Source organism: Episyrphus balteatus, chromosome 2, assembly GCF_945859705.1.
Source record: "Episyrphus balteatus chromosome 2, idEpiBalt1.1, whole genome shotgun sequence".
NCBI classification, from domain to species: domain Eukaryota; kingdom Metazoa; phylum Arthropoda; class Insecta; order Diptera; family Syrphidae; genus Episyrphus; species Episyrphus balteatus.
This window is the reverse complement of record NC_079135.1, coordinates 71,208,859-71,232,729: the sequence shown is the minus strand read 5'-3', so window position 1 is coordinate 71,232,729 and position 23,871 is coordinate 71,208,859. Positions and strand designations below refer to the sequence as shown.

Sequence of the window (23,871 nt, the reverse complement as noted above, 5' to 3'; positions counted from 1 at the left end):
CTTGTACAGTGTACACTTGTTTTTGCTTGAGTTGATGTTTAATTTGCATCGGTTGTCATGGAATTATGTAAATGAGATTTGTGGAAAATATTAAAAATAGTTAATCGTTAGCTATGTACACAGCAATACCATTTGAAGCTGAGTAATAAGACATTATGGTTAGATATAATTGGGATATACGGACAATTAGCAATAGATTTTATAAGTAAATAGCTTCAATGCAACGGAATGCAATGACATAATGCAAATTAATAAACAATTTTTTTCTTTAATTTATGATTGAATTTTCCCACTTAAGAAGGTTTCCGAAGGCATAGGAATAGAGAATCAGGAACGGGAATGACAAATCACTAATAAAACACTTAAATGGAAATGCCCATTACAGTATGGGAGTTCGTATCGATAAAAATAATTTTGCTCAGACTAGAGACCTTTCAATATTATTTTGTCGCTGAGGTTTTCAAAGATATAGGGATTAAATTTGTCATGAAAATAATGTTTTCAATTATAGAGAAGAAATTTAGTCAAATTTAAAGGTAATTTACTGTCTATGTTTTATGAATGTACATATCTGTGGTGCCATAGCAAATTTCACTGAAAACGTCAATTAACTTATGTCGCCTAAGATCGTTTTCATTTTTTAGTTAATCCTGCCATACTTTGTATTGTCTACTTTTAAAGCATTTTCCTATGTCACGCAATAATGCATTTATCAAGAAATTTTAAAACCAATGATTTTACGATTTTTTAAAAAATCTTTTAACTTTTCTTACTTAATTTTTTTATATTTTTTCAAGCTTTTCATATTTCAATCTTGACAAAATTCCCAAATTCAGCTTTCGAGGTAGGTATATCTACCAAAAATATTGATGTGTGTTTCAAGTAGGTATATGAACTAGATTCCATGCTAACCCGTGAACTGCTTCCTTTTTAAAAATTATCAGTAGCCTATTTCCAAAATTTTAAAACATAAACTTAAGACTAGTCCTTAACTCTATACTCAAAAACTGGTAAAGAGTTTGGCTTTTTCTAAGCTTCCAATTTTGTGAAAAATAGTTTATTTGGAATTTAAAATGAATGTTGTTTTTTATTAAAGCAAAAAATTACTCATACGCCAAAGTGTACATTATTATTATTATTTAATTTACCATTATTCTTTTTAGCTTCTAATTAAAATTACGATGAAAGAGATTAGAAGAAAGTTACACAACCGCTGTCTAACCCGCCAGCCGTTGGCAAAATTAATGCTTATAATAGCGTACTTGTTCTTGTTTTTACATACTCATAGACAACTATACACCTTAGTTTTAACACCTTAGTTTTAAGAATAATAAATTAATGCTAGAACTAAGTTGAAACACAAAGGCAATGAAAGTGAAAAAAAGTACAAAGTATTAAAAACAAAGAAGGATGGACGTTTGGCGGTCATTAATGAAATTAGTATCATATGAATGATCTAAAACTTAAGAAAAAATTTAAAAATGGACGTTTCACTGTACTGCATTAAGAATATAAGAATGCAATATTAGTATTGTTAATGCATTTTGCAATGTATAGGACAAATTGAATTGTATTTTTGTATTATATGTATATAAAATGTAATGGTCTGTCATTTTTCTTTGAGTTCTATGGGCTGGATATTCAAGATAAAAGCCTTAGGGCAAAATGAAATTGCATTATATTTTTTTTCTTAAAATACACTTCAAATACACTTCACTTGACAAAACCAATAGGAAAGTGTTAATCCGTTTTGTGAAATTCGTAAAAAGGATAAACTACGACTTAAAATTACATAAAAAAAAAATTTTTGGCCGCGGAACGTCCACGTTCCATACAAATTTGCCGCTTATCCTCTATATTGATATGCCAATTGAAAATTAAAATTGAACTTGAAAACTTTTTTTTTTTATTTTGTGTTGTATAGGAGGTCCAGGCTTAAATTCCCTCAAGTCTTGCAATTTTGCTAAATAATTCCCAAATAAATCAAAAGCGGTTCTTATCTAGAAAAATTTGAATAGTTGAAGGGTCGAGGGGAAAAACGGCACATGTCCACTTTTTGTCAAAAATGAAATAATGATGAGGTCTATTTGTATTGAGTACTGAGCACTATCTGATGGTGACCTTACTTTTAGAAAACAAATTTAAGCCTTGCTAGAAAAAAAAAATAAAAAATGTGCCTTTAGTACTAAGTTGTATGGAGAACAACATTTTAAATTGCGTTTTTCCCGAAATGAGTTGGAATAGAGTTGCGCTGTTTTTCCTCTGGACCCTTCAGTAAGGTAAGAATATGTAAAATGGTCCACAATATGGAAATCGTATTCATTTGATTGGAAATTAACTACTTCAAAAAGAAATAAAAAAAAATATTTTTTTTTGTTACGTATACGCCACAGTGAGCTTTGTTAATCAGTGTGTTTTACATTAGGCGCTGCAACTAGCTTGACTAAACAGGTGCTTGCAAGAAAAAAAATCTAAAACGTGGTTTTTATTTGGAAAATGTCTTCAGTTAAATACACTTCCCGACAACATCGAAGTTTCTGATTCATCGAATTAAATTTTAAAAGCTCCTTTTCATCAATTAGACCCGTTTGCTGAATCGAAACTTAAGCATTTGAGCTGTACATAAATCCTTATGTGACAGTTTACGCAGAGGAAAAAGTAGGGAATAAGAGTTTATGTTCAACATAAATTATTTAAATTTCGATTCAGCAAATGGCCCTTAGTTGTGTTATTAGTAGGAGTACTTAAATATGAAAATATGAAAATCCTCGTCCATCTTCTTTCGAGAGGAAAAGTTGAGTGGAAATCAAAATGTATGTATGTATTTTTGTCAACCTGCCTTTCCTGCAGATTCATGTCAGCAAAACCACACAAAGTTAGCAAATTTCAATAAAATAGCAAAACTACGGAAACCTTTTTTAAATTGACTGACAGTTTTCTTAGATTGTTAACATTTTCCGTGTAAATATCTTTCTAAGTGCGCAAAATATCAGCGCACGTAAGTATGTAAGTATCTACTTACTAAACACACACTTACGTCAGCTTCGAACAATTAATTAATTAACTAGTTTACTTCACTTTTCCTTAACGCATTGGCTAACTTACGTATAATAATATTTTTTTTTTGTTCGCATTACGTACTTAATATCCCAAAGCTTAACGAAGTGAAAACTGCATCGACTAAAATTGCTCAATATTTTTTATGCAATATCATTCAATAACAAAATTTCATATTTTTTGTCAAAACTTATAGTCAACAAACCACAAATGCGTCCCTTCTATCTTACTTTTTGTTTTATAAACAAAAAGCTAAATATCCCTTTGGGCCAACAAAAACCTTTCAAATGCATCGTAACCTTACTGCAATTCACCCTAAGGAGGGTACATCTTTTTCTTAAAGACACGCAAACAGTAGTTGCTTTTAACAAAACTTCATAGGAAATATAATATAACTGCCTAATCCCACCTTCAGTGTGCGTCCGTCGTCGTTTACACTCCAACAATCTCCCAGAAATAAAACTCAATACCTGTCTTTTCAATATTGACGGCTTAAGTTTCACCTCCAAGTTACTTTCTTTTCTATTATTGTCTTATTGCATGCTTCGCATCAAGTGAGATACCCCTTATATATACAAACTCAAGCTTTTATTACATAAAAACATATAATATATGGTGTACCTACCTGCCTCTACCTTAGCTTGAATGTCTATGACTTAAGTATAAAAATTGAAGAAATGACAATGCACTCGATAAACGAAAACTTTGGATGTAAACAGGTGTTATTGTAGGTGTTGGAGATGGATCCATTCACTTCGGAGCTAGAGCTACATAAGTGAAGTTATGAATATGTTTTTAATATTTTGCTTCAAGGTTATTGTGGAGTACACTTTAAATTTTTTTTTTTTTTTTTTTATAATTATTAATGATGAATAGTTTGAAGGGCAAAAATCTTGTTTTTGACAAATTTAGCTATTATTTGTTATTCAAAAAAAAAAAATCCTATAAATAACATATTTTGCAGGCATTGTCATTCATTGTGGTAAGCCCGACATTTTAGAAAAAAAACTTACATTAACAAATGTTTTGTTTAATAAGGCATCATTAAAAGATGTCTTTAAAAAAGACTAAAATTTCAAATAGTTGCTATAGGAGTCCAACTAATAAAAGCATCCTCGACGGTAATGTCAATAATTTCAAATCCAATTTTTGTTTGTGTCTGAGCAATAGTCCAAATAAATTCAATAGTATCTATTTCATTTGAATTAAAACATTAAAACAAAATTCGAAGGATATTAATATAAATAAATATTGTGAATTCTCCATCAAAAGAAAACGATACAACATTTTTTATTTTTCAATCTAAACAAATTAACGAGAAATGAAATCGATATAGCATCATTAAATCAATTTATTTGTCCCCTAAGTCTTAAGTTGCATAGTTAGACAAAAAAAAATCTATGTATGTAGATTTGTAGAGTAAAAAAAGCGCATTCAATAAATAAATAATTCTAAGTACCTACCTATCTTAGTACTCCCACTAATAACAAAACTTGTTAACCCAGCTGACAAATTTCTTGGTCAAGGTGCTGTTATTGCTTAAAACAGCACAGTAAGCAATAAGAATTCAGAATAAAACACAGATTGCAATGAAAAGATTTTAAATACAGGGTTATCCATTTTCTTCTTAGGAAATTAAGTTCGAAAAAAAAACTCAAAGATCAGATTTCAACGAAATTTTTGTTTTTTTTTTTTTAGATTACTTTAACTGTCGATGTATATTTTATTTCAGATTCAAGCGGAATACAAGATCAGGAAAATCACTCTGGATTTTGATCCAAATTTCACAAAACTGGATAGATGCTGAAGGTAAAAGTAGCTACTATCTTGAAGCATTATCAGAACAAAAATTAAGGAAAATTATAATTTAATTTAATTTCTGGTGAAATTCATTTATAAAAAAAAGATCTTTTTTTTTTTAACTAAAGTAAACATAATAGATCTTTTGATTTATTACTGGTATTGAACAACAGGGGTGGAATCGGCTAACTTGATAGTCGATAGTTGACAGTCAAAAGCGACGATTTTGCTCCATAATTCGTCGTTTTTCACTATCCACTATCGACTATCAAGTAAGCGGATTTCACTCCAGGGCTTTTGCTAAACAGCAAAGAATTTTTGTATCTCATTCTGTACTCTTTAACCCAAAATATGTAGTATCCAACCTTAACTTTTGCAATAGTGCATTCGGGTTACCTAACCTAGATATTCTTACATCATAATTAAATTAGAGTAATGTTTTTTGTGTGTCAAGAATTGACAGTGATTTTTTGAAAACTTTTTTTTTCATAATCGAGGTTGGAAATTTCATAGTTCTTATTAATAAACCAAAAGTTAAAGAAACACTTAAATTCCTTAACTTAAAACAAAAGAAGTCAAAACTCAAAAAGGACCTAAAAAGTACCTTCGGACAAACCTAAATCCGATGGCAAGATATACTAGGATAAAGCACCTGCAAACGAGGTTCAGCTCTCACCTTAGTACCCAAAAAACAAAAATATAAATCAAAAAATTAACTAATTTTTTGTTGTATTTAGTTGGAAAATTGAGTATTTTTTTTTTCAAGGATCAAGATTTTACTCTACTAACAGAAGTGAACTCTTCGTTATTCATCTTTACAATTATATTTTCTATTAATAGTTTCATCGAATAAAACTTTTTTTTTTAACTTGAAGCAAATTTACTTACGTTATACATGGAGACAAATAAGGCACTTAGAATTAAGATGATACTCCTCTAAAATCCAATCCTCTTAAATTAATAAGATTTCTAATAAAAATAAGTAAAATTTGTTTAAACTTTGTTAAAATCAAAGTGAACTTCATTTTTACAAGAATTTTCTTCTTAAGAAAATTTCAGTGTAGATACCTCCTGCTAAGATTGAAATGATTTTTCATTAATTTTATGTGCATTCTTATTAAAATTAAAATATTAAACAAACTTTCAATTTTGTTTCGCATACATTTTGCACCGTAGATGATTGTTTTAAGACGACTGTCTTTTTGGCAAAAAAGCATGCAAAAATCCGATTGATTTAATACAAATTCTAATTGTTTTTAGCGTGTCTTTTTTCTGTGTACCTATGTAATTCAACAAAAGCAAAAATTGTTGCTTTCTATAAATGCAACAAAGTGATTTGTGTTATTTTTTTCTGTTACATAGAACCTTTTTCAAATTTTTTTACAAACTTTTTCATAAAAAGGTTCTATGTCATTTTTTAAAAATGCTCATAGAATCTTTTTTTCTGGTGAAATTAATGTTTTTTTCCATGGTTTAATGATTTTTTTTAGGGTCCTTTATAAGATTGCATCAATAATTTACTGCTATGTAACTATTTTATCCAAAAACCAGCCTTAAAAAACTTAGAGATCGATTTTCTCAAAACTAAGGTGAGTCGACATACAACCCTATAATTCTCAGCTAGCGATTTGTAACGTTACACTCAAAAATTGTAATCAAAATCGTTAGAGCCTTTTAAAAAAAAAATTACTTTTCTTTTTCTGTTATATGGCAGGTCCCATTAGTTTTGGGCATACAAAATATTTAAAGTTTCCCTCTAGGGAATCTGACAAAACTGTTTACTACCAAGTTTGAAGAATCGCTTTACTCTTTTAGGCTGTGTGCTGTAGGTATATACAGACAGACAGACAGAATTGCCGGGCCCACTTTTTTTGCATTCTCCAATCGTAATGTGATGTCTGAATGTTATCTTGAGTTCGATTTATTTTTCGAATCCAAATTTTTCCTAATAGTACCAATATCGCAAGTAAAAAAAGCGTATCTTAAATTTAAGTATCCATCAGGCTTGCAGCAGCGATCTTTTGTTTATAGAACCATTAAAATTATGCACAAGCTTTGATTTTTACAAATTTCTGTTAGAATGTCAATAACTTTTTGGAATGATTAGGATGACCATAATATACTCGTAAAGCGCATTTTGTGGTCACAGACTATATGCTTTGACTGTTTTTGTACTTATATTTAGATGTAGTAATTCTTAGGGATCAACCTAACTACATTATGTACGTTCCCCAGCCATTCATCAGGTCATAAAGTAAAATTTCTGTCTTATTAAAATATTACCATCATTAACTACCTTTTTGTATATGCAGAAAAGTAAAATAAAATAGTAAAAAAAAATATCAAAAGACATTATAGAATGTCTTTATCTAACCTAACCTTAAGATAATGTTTAAAAGTAGTCAGTAGGTATACATTTATTTTAGCTTAAAATAATTATAAATAATTTTTCTTTGCAATAAATAGACATCAAAATCAGCACTTTATGTACAAGGTTGTGTATCGTTATAAACAGGTCAGTTATTTCCTTAGGGTACAATATAATCATCGTAAGGCCAATTTGAAAAAAAAACATACAATCGTCAAAACAAACCAATTAATTCAACAGGTTTTATTTGCCGAACCCTTCTTCTATTAAAACTTAACGTTCATTCAAACATTTCAAAGTAACTTGATTTCAAGTTCACGCATAGTGTATAGATTTGATAGGTTTTTTTCTTTTCTAACCATTAATTAAACTTAATAATATTTTAATTTACGAGTACTTATTGAGTTTAATGAGGTTTTATACTTTCCCCTTAGGTTTGTAACATGTTTCAAGTAATTATTTCTTACACAAAAACACAACTGGACGGCATGCTGCAAGGAATTTTAAAGACTTGCATTCTAGAAATATGTATGTGCAATGTGCACCTTTTTTAGTAGGTATCTTTGAAACTTACGTTTAAGTGCCAAGTGTCCAAGAAACATGCGTTCCAATCTGATGGTATACAACAAAAATAGAGTTCACTTAACGAAGAATAGTTATTGTATATTATAACGTGGAAATGTGGGACTGATTTAAATTTGGCCTCCACTAGTATCGTAAGACTTTAGAGATATTTCTTTAGCTTCACACGTCAACTTAGAAAAGTATCCTATTTTAAAGCGGTTGTATTCTTTGTATTATATGTGATTCAGGATTTAAACGGTCTTTTATAGTTTTATAGAGTGTTTCGTTAAGTTTATTTTTGAAGTGAAAACTTCTTTAGTATCGTAGTGATTTGAAACAAGATGAAACGAAAACGCGACACGACTTCAACTTGTTATAACTTTTTTGTTTTAATAGATAGATGAATGAAATTTGTACTGTAGATAGGTAATTGAATAAATTATAATTGTACAAAATTTCAATTAATTTCATATTCAAAATTCGGAGGTAACGATAAAAAAATGTTCTTTTCCAACACACGTTATATCTTTTGATCTAGTGCACATACAAATTTGATTTAACGCATGCTGATAACATAACCTTTTATTTGATATATCACACATAGCGTTATTTGCTCTACAAGTTACACAATCTTAAATTGAAAAAAATTTAAAAATACCTCAAAACACCTCTGGAGATCTGGCGATGACCAGCTACCAGTGTAGGAAGTACCGTAATCTCAGTCTGGAAATTCGACATGGTTGACTTTAAAAAATTCTAACTTCTCTTGTAGACATCTTTGAAATGAGATTGATACATCATTATACAAGGTGAAACAATAAGCTTTCACATGGTATAAAATTTTTTATAGGTTGTCAAACAAAAAAATTGATTTAATAGCATGAGAACATAAAAATAAATGTTTTTTTTTGCTTTTTTTAATGAAATTTCATCGAGTTTAAAAAATTCTAGCTCTTTTTGTAGATGTCTCATACACCTGATCGATATATATATTTTGAGGTAAGACAATAAGCTTTCAGATGGTGTAAAAATTTGTATAGGTTGTTAGGGAAATGGATTTAATAGCGTGAGAAGATAAAAATATGTGTTTTTTCGCTTTTTTTTGATGGAAATTGATCGAGTTCAAAAAATTCTAGCTCTTTTTGTAGATATCTCATAGACTTGATCGATATATATATTTTAAGACAATAAGCTTTCAGATGATATAAAATTTATCTAGGTTGTCATATAAAAAACATGGATTTGAAGGTGATAGAATAAAAAAAGGTAGATTTTTTCTATTTTTTTTTTTTTTTTTTTTCTTTTGCAAGAAAGATGATTTTTTAAGGTTTCACTTCTACCACGTGTGAATTGCACACATGATTTTTTTTTTTCGTTAAGTTTCTTAAGACTTTGTATATGCAAAAATTAACGATCAAATAGAAAATATCACACGTAATTAAACGAAAGTGAAGACATACATAACACCTTTTAAATAAACCTCTTTTAACAGGATTATATTTCGTTCAGTTGACGTCAAGTTGGCGAAACATCAAATTTTTAAATAAATTACATTAATTTTGTTAATGAAGAAAAAAGAAAAGAACAAGAGCAAGAAAAGTTCAAAGGATACCGGATTATTTTTTCTTTACCTATGTAAAAATATTACAATTTTTTGTTCAGTAGGTACATCAAAGAACAGACCTATTTAATAAAACTTTTTTTTACATTTTGTAAACTAAATTTCCCTGTCATAAAAAACCTAACGAACCCAAAGAATGACTTAAAATAAAATAATCGTCAATTGTTCGACTTTCAAATGGTTACACATTCGGATTCGGGAGGAGTACATACATACATCTAAGTTTATTTTTTTTTTTATTTTTATTTATTAGATGCTTAAGTTTTCTATAAGAAGGAGAATGCACCGGTCATGCTGCAGTGAATTGAAGCACTCTAAATGCAGCTAAAAATCTTTAAGTGGCAGGTTAGTTGCCTCTATATTATTTATGCTCAACATGAATTGTACGAAATTGTATTTATTTGTGTTATTGGTGCGGTTAAAGAAAGAATAACATGGATTGCAATTATTTTGTGCTTTCGATTTTCTATCGCATCGTGGAAACTAGGCTAATTTGGGGCACGAAAGTCTTTTTTTATAAACCATATGAGTGTTTGTAGACACTTTTTTCTTTTATTTTATTTTATGATGCAGGTGCAATCTTGAAAGAAGATTAAAAGGTTGTTGTTTTAAATTGGATGACATGGACATTGGACATGGACAATGCATGTTGTTGAATTAATTGAAATAGCATTGATATAAAATGCATGTGGAGTTCAATTTTTAATTGAAAAGGTTGAAAAAAAGGTATCGTTATTTAATTGCATTTTTTCTTTTAATTCTTAGAGTGTTATCTTTCAATAAGGAATTAATACTCTATTTATCGCATTTTGAATCATTTTTCTGACTCCGCGGTGAATTGTAGGTCAAAAGAGAGGTCTCCCCAATCTCTATTCATAACAGAAAACCAAAAGTTTCTTGGACATCTGGTTGCTGAGTTATTGCAAAACAAATATTGGTTTTTTTTCTTAAATTAGAGAAAGCGGATTTAAGTTTAAAAACAAGTTTTGGTTTACAGATATGAATTCACAGTAAACATTTAGGTACAAAAATTTGCAAATCTATTTTTTTTTTCAGATTTTCGAAAAAAATCTAAAAAAAAGTAATTTTCAAAAATTTCCCACAAATCTATCGAGTGATACATGAAAATAAATATAAGAGTTCTTCACTACATAATTTTTCGTGGGGCCCTGACATCTGCCGGGGCATTTTAAACTAAAAACTTTGCTTAAAATTTTTTACATATACACTAGCCTAAAAAATTAGAGAAACAAAAAAAATTCGTGATTTTTTTTAGTGATTTTCGATATGCTGTATCTCAGTAAAAAAAAAACACGCTAAAGCTACATCATTTTGAAAACTTTCAATTCTACCTAGGTGTTTATCTAGAATTTAAACGATATTTATTAATAAAATGGTCAAATTAACTCAAATGAATTTGATTTTTCTCATAAAAAAGTGTTTAGAAGTAAGTCATTTACAGCTAAAAAAATGTGGTTTCAATGTCTTTCAAAGTTCAAACCTTCATTAAAGAAAAACAGTTTGATGAATAAATCTGTAACTTTGCAGATTTTTTCAGGTATCTGAAAATTCAATAATTAAGCCTCATTTTAATCTTTTCATCCATAGTTATAAAATAGCGTTGTATTATCTAAAAAACGGTAAAAATGTCCATTTTGATCTCAAATGCAAGTAAACATTTTTTAACAAAATAATTTTTTTAACAAATGATTTCTTTGTAGAAAATGTAATGAAGTTTTGAATTGTATCCTCGAATTTTCTGTAAAGTAATCCGTTGTTGAGGTATTGATAATAATCAAAGTCAAGAGTTTGGTTTTGGTTTGATGACTTGTATCGCAGCATAAGCATTTTACCAGACAAAAATTTCCCACTTTCTTAATAAAACAAAAACAAGAACAAATTTTTGAATAGTTCCAATGATTTGTTTATTTAACCAAAATAAGACATTCAGTACTTAAATCCTAAAATTAGAAGAATGTAGCTTTCACATGCTTCTTGTTTTGTCATGATACGATCATTTTTTTACTGAGAAAATCACTAAAAACATGACGAATTTTGTTTGTTCACTTAATTTTTTGGGCTAGGGTTTTTTGTTCTTTTCATTGTTTGATCAATTAAGGGGTAATAACACCTTGTAAACAATGAAATCGTGCGTTATTTTCATCAGCGTATAAAACAAAGAAGAAGTATTATTTTCTTTTGGTGTTTGTTTAGTTTATTTAAGTATATTGATAGGTAACAGAATAGGCTAATGTTAAATTTTTTAATGATGTGAAATTTTTTAAATGGCGGTGTAGTTCAGGATGATAGTAAAATCCTGTGCTTCCATCGGGCGACCAACTAACTCCTACAGTTTTTAACCGATTGGGCTGAAATTTTGTGTGGAGCTTAAAAATACTATTCTCTAGTGAAGTACGTAGGATTTTTTTGAAATATTAATTTTTAAAGAAATGACATTAGTTTGAAAAAATTATTTCATTCCAAAAACAAAATTCGTTGAAAAAAAGACCATAAAATCGTTAAATTTTAATATTTCAAAAAAATCCACCCTTACCCCTTAATATAAACTTTTTTACCTGATTTTGATTTGACAAAAAAAAATCCATACGAATCAATGAATTTTCGATATGTAAGAATGAGTCACTGTGGCGTATGCGTAACATTTTTTTTCTATAGAAAAACTTAAAATGATGAAAGTACACATTAATTGCCAACAAACGAAAAAAAAAGTGAGACTAATAAGAATAAAAATATTAGATAGCAATTTTTTTATAACCGTCGCGACGCGTCGGGGTCGGATGTGCTCGGATCCAATTTTTAAACATGAGATATTTTGATAGAGTGATCTAGAATGCTTGCATATGTACATATGTAAGCATTTTTTTATAAATCTGAAATGATTGTTTTTCAAAAAACTTTTCAAAAATAATTGTTTTTTTAATTTTTAAACCTTTTTATTTTTTTAAGGTTTTTAAGAAAACGCACTATTTTTAAACCACAAAAAAAATATTTGAAAGAGATAATATCAAAATTGAGTCAGAAAACTGAAAAAGAAACTTGAACTTAACGGACCTTTTATTTTATTTTGAAACAAGTGTGAGTACTTGACTAAGACGTTCTATTTTGCAAACCGCTAGGTTTAGTGACAAAAACTTGGATATTAAAAGAAAATACATTTTTTCAGCAGCACATAAAGAAATAATTTTTAAATCAAAAAAAAAAAAATTATAATCCACCACTGTCCGGAATTTTGTACTAGTTGATACACTGTGTGCCGGCAAAATAAAAATAAATCAACCCAGTTTTGTACTTTTGGTGTAAATACAGTCAAGCTAGACAATAATTCAGAAGAATTTACCGTAATTCCTACAGGACCAATAAAATGCAAAATAAAACCAAATAATTTATTTTTTGTAGGTAGTGCAAAAATATAATTTGACTGTACTTATAAGTTTTAAAAAGTTGATATCACATTTTTATCCCAATTTTTTCCCTCAAAATCATCAGAATGACAAAATTATAATGATTGCAAAATAGTTCTAGAAAGGCTAAAAAAGAAACCAGGAGAAAACTTAATATAAAAACATAAAAAAAAAATCTTTCAAAGCATTTTGAAATCTGTACATTCAATAGAATTTGACTGGATTAAATACAAAATTTCTATACACTACCGAAGCGCAAAATTTCACGTACATATATGTATACCTGAATATTTGAGACAAAATAAAATAAATTACAGCCCACACGTAAAAAAAGCAAGAACCCCACAAGTCGAAGCACCCCTTTTATGAAATTTTATTCAAACATAAATCTCCATATAGCACCCATGTCTAAATATAATTTTAAAAATATTTTGCATCATTCATCGTCGTCATTGCAAAAATAATAATAAAAAAAAATAATAATTAGGTAGGTCTCTCCTTACAAGACAAGGGTGCGGCTTCGAGAGACGTGATCAGCTTGTCATCTTTTTCTACGTCTTGACTTAATTTTTGAAGAAAACAAAATTAAATTTTGTATTTTGTTTCTTTGGATCGGTCTGCCTTAAAAGGATTTAAAGATATGAATGGTATGTATGTTTGCAAATGAAAGAAGGCGTTTAAAGTGAAGAATAGGGGGGGGGGGGGATACCGAGTTTTTAAATAGCACATTTCATCCATAACACCGGTAATTTGTTTTAAATTTTTTTTTTCTCGAAAAGATGACCTCACTTGATGATCCATCATTTACGATCTTACATAGATCAAGCTTTTTGCTTTTATACAATTATAATAAGTCAACCATAGCTTAACAAGCAAAATGCCAATTAACTTTGTTTACAATTAGCAACAAAAAATACATAAATAAATAAACACAAAAAGTGTCTCACCTTTTTTGTTCGATGTCGGTTGAAGATTAATCCAAATAAGTTAGAATTGGTCTTTTGCGTAGTTCCACTTTTTTTTCGAAAAGGTAATATGTAAATCCTTTAATTAAAACTAATTAGCTTAACTTTTTTAAATAAAAATAATGAGATAAAAACTAAAATCGAACTTATTTATATGATTTTGTATTTGTGTGTATTTTCAATAAAATATTTTTCAATGCTGCACAGTAAACTAAAATTTCACAAAGTTAAATTGAAACAAAAAAAAAATTAACAAGAAAGCAAAAAATTAAAAAAAAAAAACGCTGATTCTTGACACGGCACCACAGGAAACTCCCTATTAAATTGTAAGCGGTAGCGAATAATTATCACAATTAAAACGACAATCGTCGTCGGTGTATCATTTGTATCTTGTAGATACTTTTTTTGCAAATCTACAATAGCACGAGAGAGGGTGATAGATGATGAATACCTAGATGTGAATGGATGAATTGAATGATAATAAGTCAGGTGAAGTTTTTAACTGAGATGTAAGTTAAAATTTTTTCAAATGTATCGGCGCGAATCAAAATGTGATTTACCCGCACGTTAGGCTTGCTGGTCGTTTGAATTCAACATAGAGACTGTCTTTGGATACTCTCGTAGATTTTGAATCGACGTCGACGACGATGTTGGCAGAGCGGCATATACAGCAAACAACAACAGCGCGTTGACAGTCAGTCCAAGTAACTCAGAGTTGTCTTACCAGTTTCTTGGCGTATAGAAGTCTGTGTATAGACATATTGGAGTATTTTTATGTGCGGATGCATAGCACCACACAATTTACACAGTGGTGGAGCTTTTTGTGGGGTTTTTGGGTGTTATTTAGCTGCAGTTAAGTGGCTAGCGTTCATTTGTTATACAAATTGATGGGACATTTAAATAGAGTAAATTAAGTTTACAAGTAGTAACTTCGTAGGAAAAAAAATAAAACCAAAGTTTTGCGATTGTCAAATTTAGAATAGTTCTTTCTGTACCGCAAAATTATTATTTCAGAACAGTTCAATTTTCGCAACCCCCATGAATTGGATTAAGGATACCTACTCATTTTTCCCGATAAATCTTCTGGCTACAGTACGCAATAAGAATTAGGCATAAATAAATAAAAAAATTACAAAAACTCCTCTAAAGTCTCCAAAAATCTATATACCAAGTTTGAAGTAAATCGACTCATCTGTTTGGGCTGTGGCAGACAGGCACCCAGACTAATTAACAAACTGACAGACGACGAACTTGCGAGATTCACTTCTTCAGGAGCGCTACAATTGACCGCAGACTAAAATTCTTCATGACGAAATCTCACTGTTTTGAAAAAAATCCCACATCACAAAATCTTGCATTATAGTAAAATCTTTTATTTAGAAAAATCTAGCAAAATTTAAACCACACATTTTAGAAAACTTACATTAGAATATTTCTTAAGTGGTAGATACTTTGTCAAAAGCAAGATTGCGGATTAAGTACCTGTTAGAAATTTAAGAATTACCTACAAACAAAAATTTAAATATAAATTAACTAAAAACAAAATTAAAATCTTAGAACCTATTGAAGTCATCAACCAGTTTGTACTACAAATAATTCTTTAAAGAAACACTTTATTTTTCATAAAAGAAACCGTTGAACTAAAAATAAATAAAATGCACGACTGGGTCACACGTACTTGCTCTTATGGTAAAAGACAATCAAATGTTAAAGCTTTTTATTGAACAAGATAAGGAAAAAATTATAATTTGATTTTTGTAAGAAATTTCATAAATAAGTAATGTAAAAAAATAAATTCTGTTTTTATAATTAACTAAACATCGTTACAAATGATCTTACGCAATTACAATTTATACAATCATTGTATAAAAACAAATTTTAAGAAAAAAAATGAAAAACGTTAGGTATATTTAAAAAATATTTTTTTTTATATATAAGGTATATAGTTGGTATACCTACTATTGTTAAGAAAATATAATTCAACACATAGAAGCAAAACTTCGAAAAAAAAAATCATAAATCCGTTTTCAAAATATTGATTTTTCAAAAAAAAAAAATTTAATATTTTTACGTTTCTGTAAATCGATTGAAATCGGCTATATAGTTTACGAGAAACTCATAGATTGAAAATATTTTTTTTTATTTTAAAAGTTTGCTCTTTTGTGTTAAATTTTAATAATAATTGTTAAAGCAGTTTTCAAAAAAAGTAACTTTTCTATTTCCGTTATATGACCGTTAGTTTTTGGTCCTAAAAAAATTTCAATTTTTCCTCTAAGGAATCACCCAAAATTGTTTAATACCAAGTTTTAAAAAATAGCTCTAGTATTGTAGCCTGTAGCTAGAGGTACATATAGACAGACAGACAGAATTGCGGGAAGAAGAAGAAGAAGCAGCAGAAAGATTAGCTAAGTACATCATAGCCCAAAATTGTCTGAGAATTAAAAAAATGCACAACGAAACTCCAAAATAGAAGCCATGCTCCACTCATATTGCTTTTCGTTCATCTCATTATACAATCCAAAGACTATTTCTCAAAACTTAACCTAAAGGCCCCAACCCATAGAATCCGTTGCGTCCGTTCCGTCAGTTTTCAACGGACAGCTCAATAAAATACACACGTTCTTATAGAAAGCGACCCATAAGCGACGGATCGGACTTTTTCGGTGCAGGGAAATAATTCCACGGGAATCTGCTCCACATGGGAATTTATTCCACTTCAAGTGGGAATCTATTACACTTTTTGAAGTGGAATAAATTCTCACCGTGGAAGGGAATTTACTACACCAATTTTTGTGTGGAATTATTACCCACCAAAACTGTAGAAAATAGATTGATTTCTGAATATTTTAAGAACCATTTGAATTCATATTAAGCAATATTTTTATGTATATGGAAATAGAAGGTTTAGTTTTACCAAAATATTTTATTTTTATAAAACTACGTTGTATTCTTTTTTCAAAACAAACGATTATAGAGTTTTTCTTTCAATTGAAGTTGCTTGGACGGAATTCTTAATTATGTAACTACATCTTGTGGATATAAGCAATTATATGGATAATGATGCTATGAAATAACGCCAAGTAAAATAAGGCCAACATTAGAAGCGAAACGGAAAAAAATTTGTTGACATGAGAATCTACTCAAATTTCACAACCGAGCGAAAAAAAATTTTGACCACGGGAGAATCAATTTTGAGGTGTGAAAATAAAAATTCGCGCGAATTTTTATTTTCACACCTCAAAATTGATTCTCCCGTGGTCAAAATTTTTTTTCGCTCGGTTGTGAAATTTGAGTAGATTCTCATGTCAACAAATTTTTTTCCGCTTCGCTTTCAACCAATTATTACAAGAGGGGTTGATATGTTTTTGATCATTAAGTTATCATTATTTGTCCGCTTTGTTTGTAAGATATTTCTTCAAATCACGCGAACTAAAAACTATGAGACTTGAAAGAAATCATTTAAAAAAATCCCCACGCCTCTTACTCCCCCCCCCCCAGATACCGCACGCTCTGGGGTCAATTTTCACCGAGTACGAAGTCATTTGCGGATGATTATCGTATCGGCACTTTTTAGTGTTTTTTGAAGGTAAAAACAAATTCAAAAGAATTAAATAAGTAAAGTGAATTGTGATACGAATATCAAAGGAAGGTCAAAGATTGGGACTGCTTCTTCCTCTTTTCCGTAAATTATTGTTTTGCTATGTCTTACTTTGATTTGAAACATAAAAAATCAAAGTCGACTTAAGACTACCTACTTATAAGCGACACTGCTGTTTTTTTAAGTTTTTGATCAGTTTTTGTATGAAGAGCATGTAAGTAGCTAATATGTACCAGTTGACACGATCCAAGATATAGCTATGTTTCTGAAACTTACAATAGAAATATATTATATTTTCCCAGATCGAATTGGAAGGACTCTACTATTTTGTATGCCATGAAAATGGTTTATAAACTGAAGGTACTATCCATTTCCGCAAAAACGCAGCTTTTTTCCAGATGGCATATACAATACAAACAAAAAGTAAAATCATTCTCCAAAATGACAAGAAATAAATCACCAAAATTGAAGGTGAAGTTATTTCCCAATTAAAAGTGTAATGAATTCTCACTCGGGGCGGGAATTTATTCCACTTCAAAAAGTGGAACAGATTCCCACATAAGGTGGAATAAATTCCCATGTGGAGCAGATTCCCGTGGAATTATTTCCCTGCACCGACTTTTTCATCCGTCGTATTCTTTGACATTGGTTGTCAACAATAGATCAGTTCGATTTTCTGCTTCTAAGTGCACACCGTGGAGTTTTAGAACTTCTCCGATTTTATGAATTGTGAATTTTCATTGTTCATTTGAAGAAATAGAAACAAAAATAACATTTAATGATATATTTAATAATAACACTGGTCAACAAAATTTGACTTTTTTTTTGCCACAAGAACGAAAATATACTTTTCTAATATTTTTCGGGGTGCTGAATCCGAATCTGAAGTCAGAAAAATTTGATTGGCCTCCGTTTTTGAAATATTACCGTTATAAAATGCTAAAAAACGTCATTTTGGCTGTTTTCGAGGTTCTGTTTTTATGTGGGGTAATTCATTAGAAACAAATTATTAACGGTTATTATAAGAACTGATATTCTACTTTAAAAAACTGTTTAAATTTTCCCGATATCTCTTTTATTGTTCGAGATATCTTAAATTTCAGTTAATAAGCCAAAGAGAAACTAAACTTAATTAAAAGATTAAGTCTCTGATCACAGAATTTTTGCCACAAGAACCAAAATATACTTTTCTGAAGGTTTTTGGGTTGCTGAGCACGAATCCGCAATCAGAAAAATTCTATTAGCCTCCGTTCTTGAAATATAACCGTTATAAAAAAAAACCTTTTTTTTGCACTTTATAACGGTAATATTTCAAGAACTAAGGCTAATAAAATTTTTCTAATTGCGGATTCGAGCTCAGCAACCCAAAAACCTGCAGAAAAGTATATTTTGGTTCTTGTGGCAAAAAAAGTTTAATTTGGTTGGCCAGTGTTGTTTCTGATTCAAAGACCGCTGCTTAAATTTTAAATATCTCGGGCAGTAAAACAGATATCGGAAAGATTTAAACATTTTTTGAAAGAATAAAATCAGTTCTTATAGCCACCGTTACAAATTTACTCACAATGTATTACCCCACAAAAAAACATAACCTCGAAAGCAGCCAAAATTACGTTTTTTTACATTTTCTAACGGTAATATTTAAAAAACGGAGGCCAATAACAATTTTCTGACTTCAGATTCGAGTTCAGCACATCAAAAACTACTGGAAAAGTATATTTTGGTTGTTGTGGGAAAAACCTTGTTGACCAGTGTAATAGGTGTGTTTTTTTCTATATAGATTTTGTGCAAAAAAACGATATCGAGATTTTTGAAATCAAAACTTTATCTGTATAGATTTTTGAAAAATCCAGATAATTATCCAGATTTTACTTTCTCTCGATAAAAACAGTAGTGCCAATGTACTTTATTTGTTGTGTTCATACAAAAATATCTGAAAATATTAACAAAAAAAAAAGCGGAGAAAACGAGGTTTGAAAAAAACTCTCATAGAAAAAAATAATCAAAAATTTGTTTGACATGGCTGCATTGAAATGTTAATATCTCGAGATATACGCAATGCACTTTTCAGATAAAAGTCTTAAATGGATCCTGATAAGATTGTTGAACAGATATGTATATAAAATTCCCAATTTTTTTTTGAAAAATTAGAAATAAAAATAAAAACCTTCAAACGCTTATAACACAAGAACGACGCAACTAATGTTAATGGTCATGGTCTTAAAATGTAGCTAAAAATATACAGATAATTTTTGGTTTTTTGTGAAAAAAACAATTTTTTTGAATCCAACATGGATGCCATGGCCATATGAAATTTTTTTTTTGCATCCAACATGGATGTAATGGCCTTCCCACTTCGCTGTTAAAATAAAAAAAAAACAAAAGCAACATTTTTGACAGACAGCTGCCAAAGTATATGTACAGTGGTGCCAAATGTTTGCATGGATTTAAAAAATCCCGATGTCGTTTTTTTGCACAAAATCTATATAGATAAACAAAAAAACACACCTAATATATCAATTAGGTAAATATCTAAATTCTGTTAAAGAGTTCAATTTTACAATGCCAAAATAATCTGTTATTAAAAATTGTTTTTAACTGAAGAGCAAGTACCTACTCGTACATGAAATCTCTTCGCGCATTTTATTTTAATAAAAAAAACAACGACGATAATAGTTAACAATTTTTGGCATCAGAACTTTATTAGTGCACATTCAGCGATAAAATATCGAACACACCTTGGAATTTGAAGTGAGCTGTCAAAAAGCAATCCGTCGTACGACGGCGACGTATTCTATGGGTCACCCCTTTCTGTCCCATCCGTCAACTTTAACGGATCAATTGACGGAACGGACGCAACGGATTCTATGGCAGTTTTTACCTAACCAGTTCGTTACATAAATTTCGAATTATCTACTGATTTGAATTTCAATTATAGCCGAGTTACTGCATTGGTAACTTAATACTTAGCTCAGTAATATTTTGCATTGGAAACAACAACAAATGATAGCCAAGGATAAACAAAAGTTTTTTATTTTGTTGGTTTACAGATAATATTTTGTTCCTAACTTATATTTTGTTGGCTCTTCAAAAATTAAGAACTATTAATAGTATAGGTAAATTAAAGTTATCCTTTGTTGATGTTTACAGCATAAAACATTTACTCAGTAAATTACTGAGTACCACATACACCACGGCTGATATTCCTATATAATTTACTTTATTTTCATCAACAACTGAGAACAAACACTTTAAAGTGGATTTTTTTAAATCATTACTTCCTCGCTCTACTCAATAAATAATTACATTGAAAAAATTAAACGCATTAAAATTACCACATGACCATGTTGTTAAACGACGCATATTCAATTATACATTTCAACCCTTCATTATGCTTACTTACTTCTTACCCTGGAATTATAATACATATTTGGCTCAGTCTTACTGATATAAATGTATCTATGTTTAATACCAAAGTGAATCTCATGCACATGAATCCAATTTTCCTGTTTCATTCTTATATTATTTCCATTTCCATTCCATGCTTATCTGACAGATAAACAACACGTTTGTTTCTCTATTTAGGAGTTTAGTTCAGAAATATTTTTCACATCGTCCAAGTGTATGTAATGGCGCTTCGTTTTTTATAACAAAGTTACATCTTTAGAGCTTCATATTGAACTTATTTGTAATTTAAATTGATTAAGAAGTATTTACATGCTTCGAAAGTGTTTTTATTTCATAGAATAATCTAACAGATAAAGTTTTTGTTCAGCATAATTATTTTTGTGAATCATAAAACTTAATTTATAAATCGATGAAATCTTATCTGTCAGATAGATACATGAGAACAGTGACGTCGCATTTGTATATTATCTGTTGATTGCATTTAAGAAAAGTAATAAATACATTGGGAACATTTTCTACTTCGTATTTTTTATACAAATTACTAATCATTTTATCTCTGACATTTCTTTAACATAATGAAAAAACGTATTCGGAGCGTAAATTTTACTCTGCTAGAAACTGAAATATTAATTTCTCTCATCGAAACAAAAATAGATATTCTTGAATCGAAGAAATGCGACGCGGTAGCATGGCAAGAAAAAGAATTCGCTTGGAAGTGCATTGAAGAAGATTTCAATCGTTCGAATTGTGTTGGCGAAGTGTATCGCGATGCTAAATGTTTAAGATTAAAATTTGATTCTCTTAAAAGAGACATTAGAAGAAAAGAGAGAATTTTACATTATGAACGTAACAGTGCAGGAAACTCAAGTGAAAAAAATACAAGCATAAGGAGAAATTTTAGTGGGTTGGAACAAAAATTGAGGAGTTTGATAGCTCCTTGTGTGGATTTACACGAGAGTTTATATGATTCAGATCATGCTGGTAATTTGATAATAGTTTTGTTGTTTTAAATTTAATTTTTTCTAGGAATAGAAAACCATTTTTTGTCTTTTGTAGCTGATTATTATAATTCTTTTAGGGCAGGTTTTAAGAGGTTAAGTTAGTTTTTTTAGAAATGCGATTGAAGTTTGAGTACTACATATTCAGTGTGCCAGAGATGGCTATTTATAGCCAAACAGGCTCCTAGAACATTTCACTCAATCCTTAAAATTTAATTTCCAATTTATAGCAATTTGGCTCTTTAAATTTTGAAGATGTTGATTTAAGGCTCCTTTAAAATCGAAGCTTTTTGCAGCAAAAATCCACCAAAGATGTGAACAGAGACAATTAATTTGAATACATTTTTCATTTTTACGTATTACAAATGAGAGTGAAAACCAGAATTATGAACAAAATTAAAAACAAATAATTACTTGAAGGGTGATAAGCAAAAGTTTTCTGAAAATTAAAAAAAAAATCAGAAATCTCATACCACAAAAAATTGAATGGGTGTTTTTGGACAATTTTTGATAGCGGTTCCAAGATTTTTCAAAATCGGCTCTTTCCCTTTAAAATATTCTGGCAACCAGTGGCGTACCTTGAGTCGCCGAGGCCGGGGCAAGACTAAATTTTGGGACCCCTTTGATATTTGGGGGCCCCTAGATACGAAGAAAAGAACGTATACGCCATACATTTTTTTTTTGTATGGCTTATTTATTTTTAGGTTTATTTTAATGTTTTAATATGTCCGTAATTGCTATACTTACTTAAAATTTCCATCATAAAAGTAGTAAATACTTGTACTAGGGACCCCCAAAATTAAATATTTAGAGACCCCTAAAATAAAAATTTTTGAAGCTTAGAATTGATAGTTCTTGGGACCTCTGTTCTGAAGTAATATGTACACATTTGATTTTCCATCATCAAACATAGTTTATTTTTTTGGGCCCCTGAAAAATTAATTTTGGGGATTCAAAATTAAGTGCTTAGAGGCCCCTAAAATATAATATAATTTTTTTGGAGCCAAGAATTAATAGGCAATATTCGGAATGCCACCAATAACGTAATATTTTTATTTTGGGCCCTGATGTATTTATGTTGGGGCCCCTGAATTGATATTTAATTTTCCATTTGATTGTTTTGAACCACTGAAGTAATAGCTTTTGAGGATCTTCAAATAATATTATTTGTCATGCCATCAGAAAATTTGATGAATATTTTTGGGCTCCTTTCCTTAGTAATAGATTTTGGGGCCCCCAAATTAATATTTGATTGCCTCTTAACTAACAGGGTTCCTGAAAAATGATTTTTTGGGACACTTCATATAATATTTTTGGAGCCCCGAGGTCATATTTTTTGGGGCTTCTAAAGTAATATTAAGTAATCCATCAACAAGTGGGGGCCCTGCGGTCGTTCGGGAGCCCCGGGGCGCCGCCCCGCTTGCCCCAAGGGAGTGTACGCCCCTGCTGGCAACACTGCATATTCATACATTATGTATAAAAATTAATGAGTTTCGGAATACATATGTATATGTATATCTATTTATATTGTCCTTTTTCTATCTTTCTTTTTACAGTTTTCGTTTTGAAGTTTTAAACACAACGTTAGCCCTGTTCCATTGGAGGTGGTAGTTTACTCGTGAGTAGAAATCTACTACGACAACTACACTTTCGTATCTCCTCGAGTAGAAGATCGTGTGTTATTTGTAGTACTAGATCTACCATTAGTAAACTACCACCTCCAATGGAACAGGGCTGTTGTTACCAAAAACAAACCTTGAAAACGATTTGTATGATTTAAAAAAAAAAAAAAAAAACAGTTCCTTAAAACTATTGCGAGCGTCCTTGAAAGGTTTGTTTTGGTTTTCACCCGGTTTATGAGATAATTTTTTTTTTATTTATTTGTTTGGTACTGGCGGCTGTGCGAAATTCCGAATTGCTCTAACTTCATGTTTTTGACACCAAATGAAAGAGAGTAAAAAGATTATTCTTAAAATTCCATAGTTTATAATTAAATAAAAGTAGTTTTCCAACATAAATAATTATACCAACCGTTATAGTCTAGGAGTTGGTAGCTTATTCTTTGTTAAAAGG

General features: G+C 29.8%; 1 protein-coding gene across 1 annotated transcript in view; it reads right to left on the bottom strand.

Moving 5' to 3' along the window:
* LOC129909251 (uncharacterized oxidoreductase SAR2567) overlaps window positions 1-14,428 on the bottom strand; it is a 37,864-nt gene extending 23,436 nt beyond the window's left edge. Inside the window, 1 exon segment of the mRNA XM_055986308.1 lies at window positions 14,358-14,428. The gene's annotated coding sequence lies outside the window, so the exon portion shown is untranslated.
* Window positions 14,429-23,871: the final 9,443 nt, after the last annotated feature.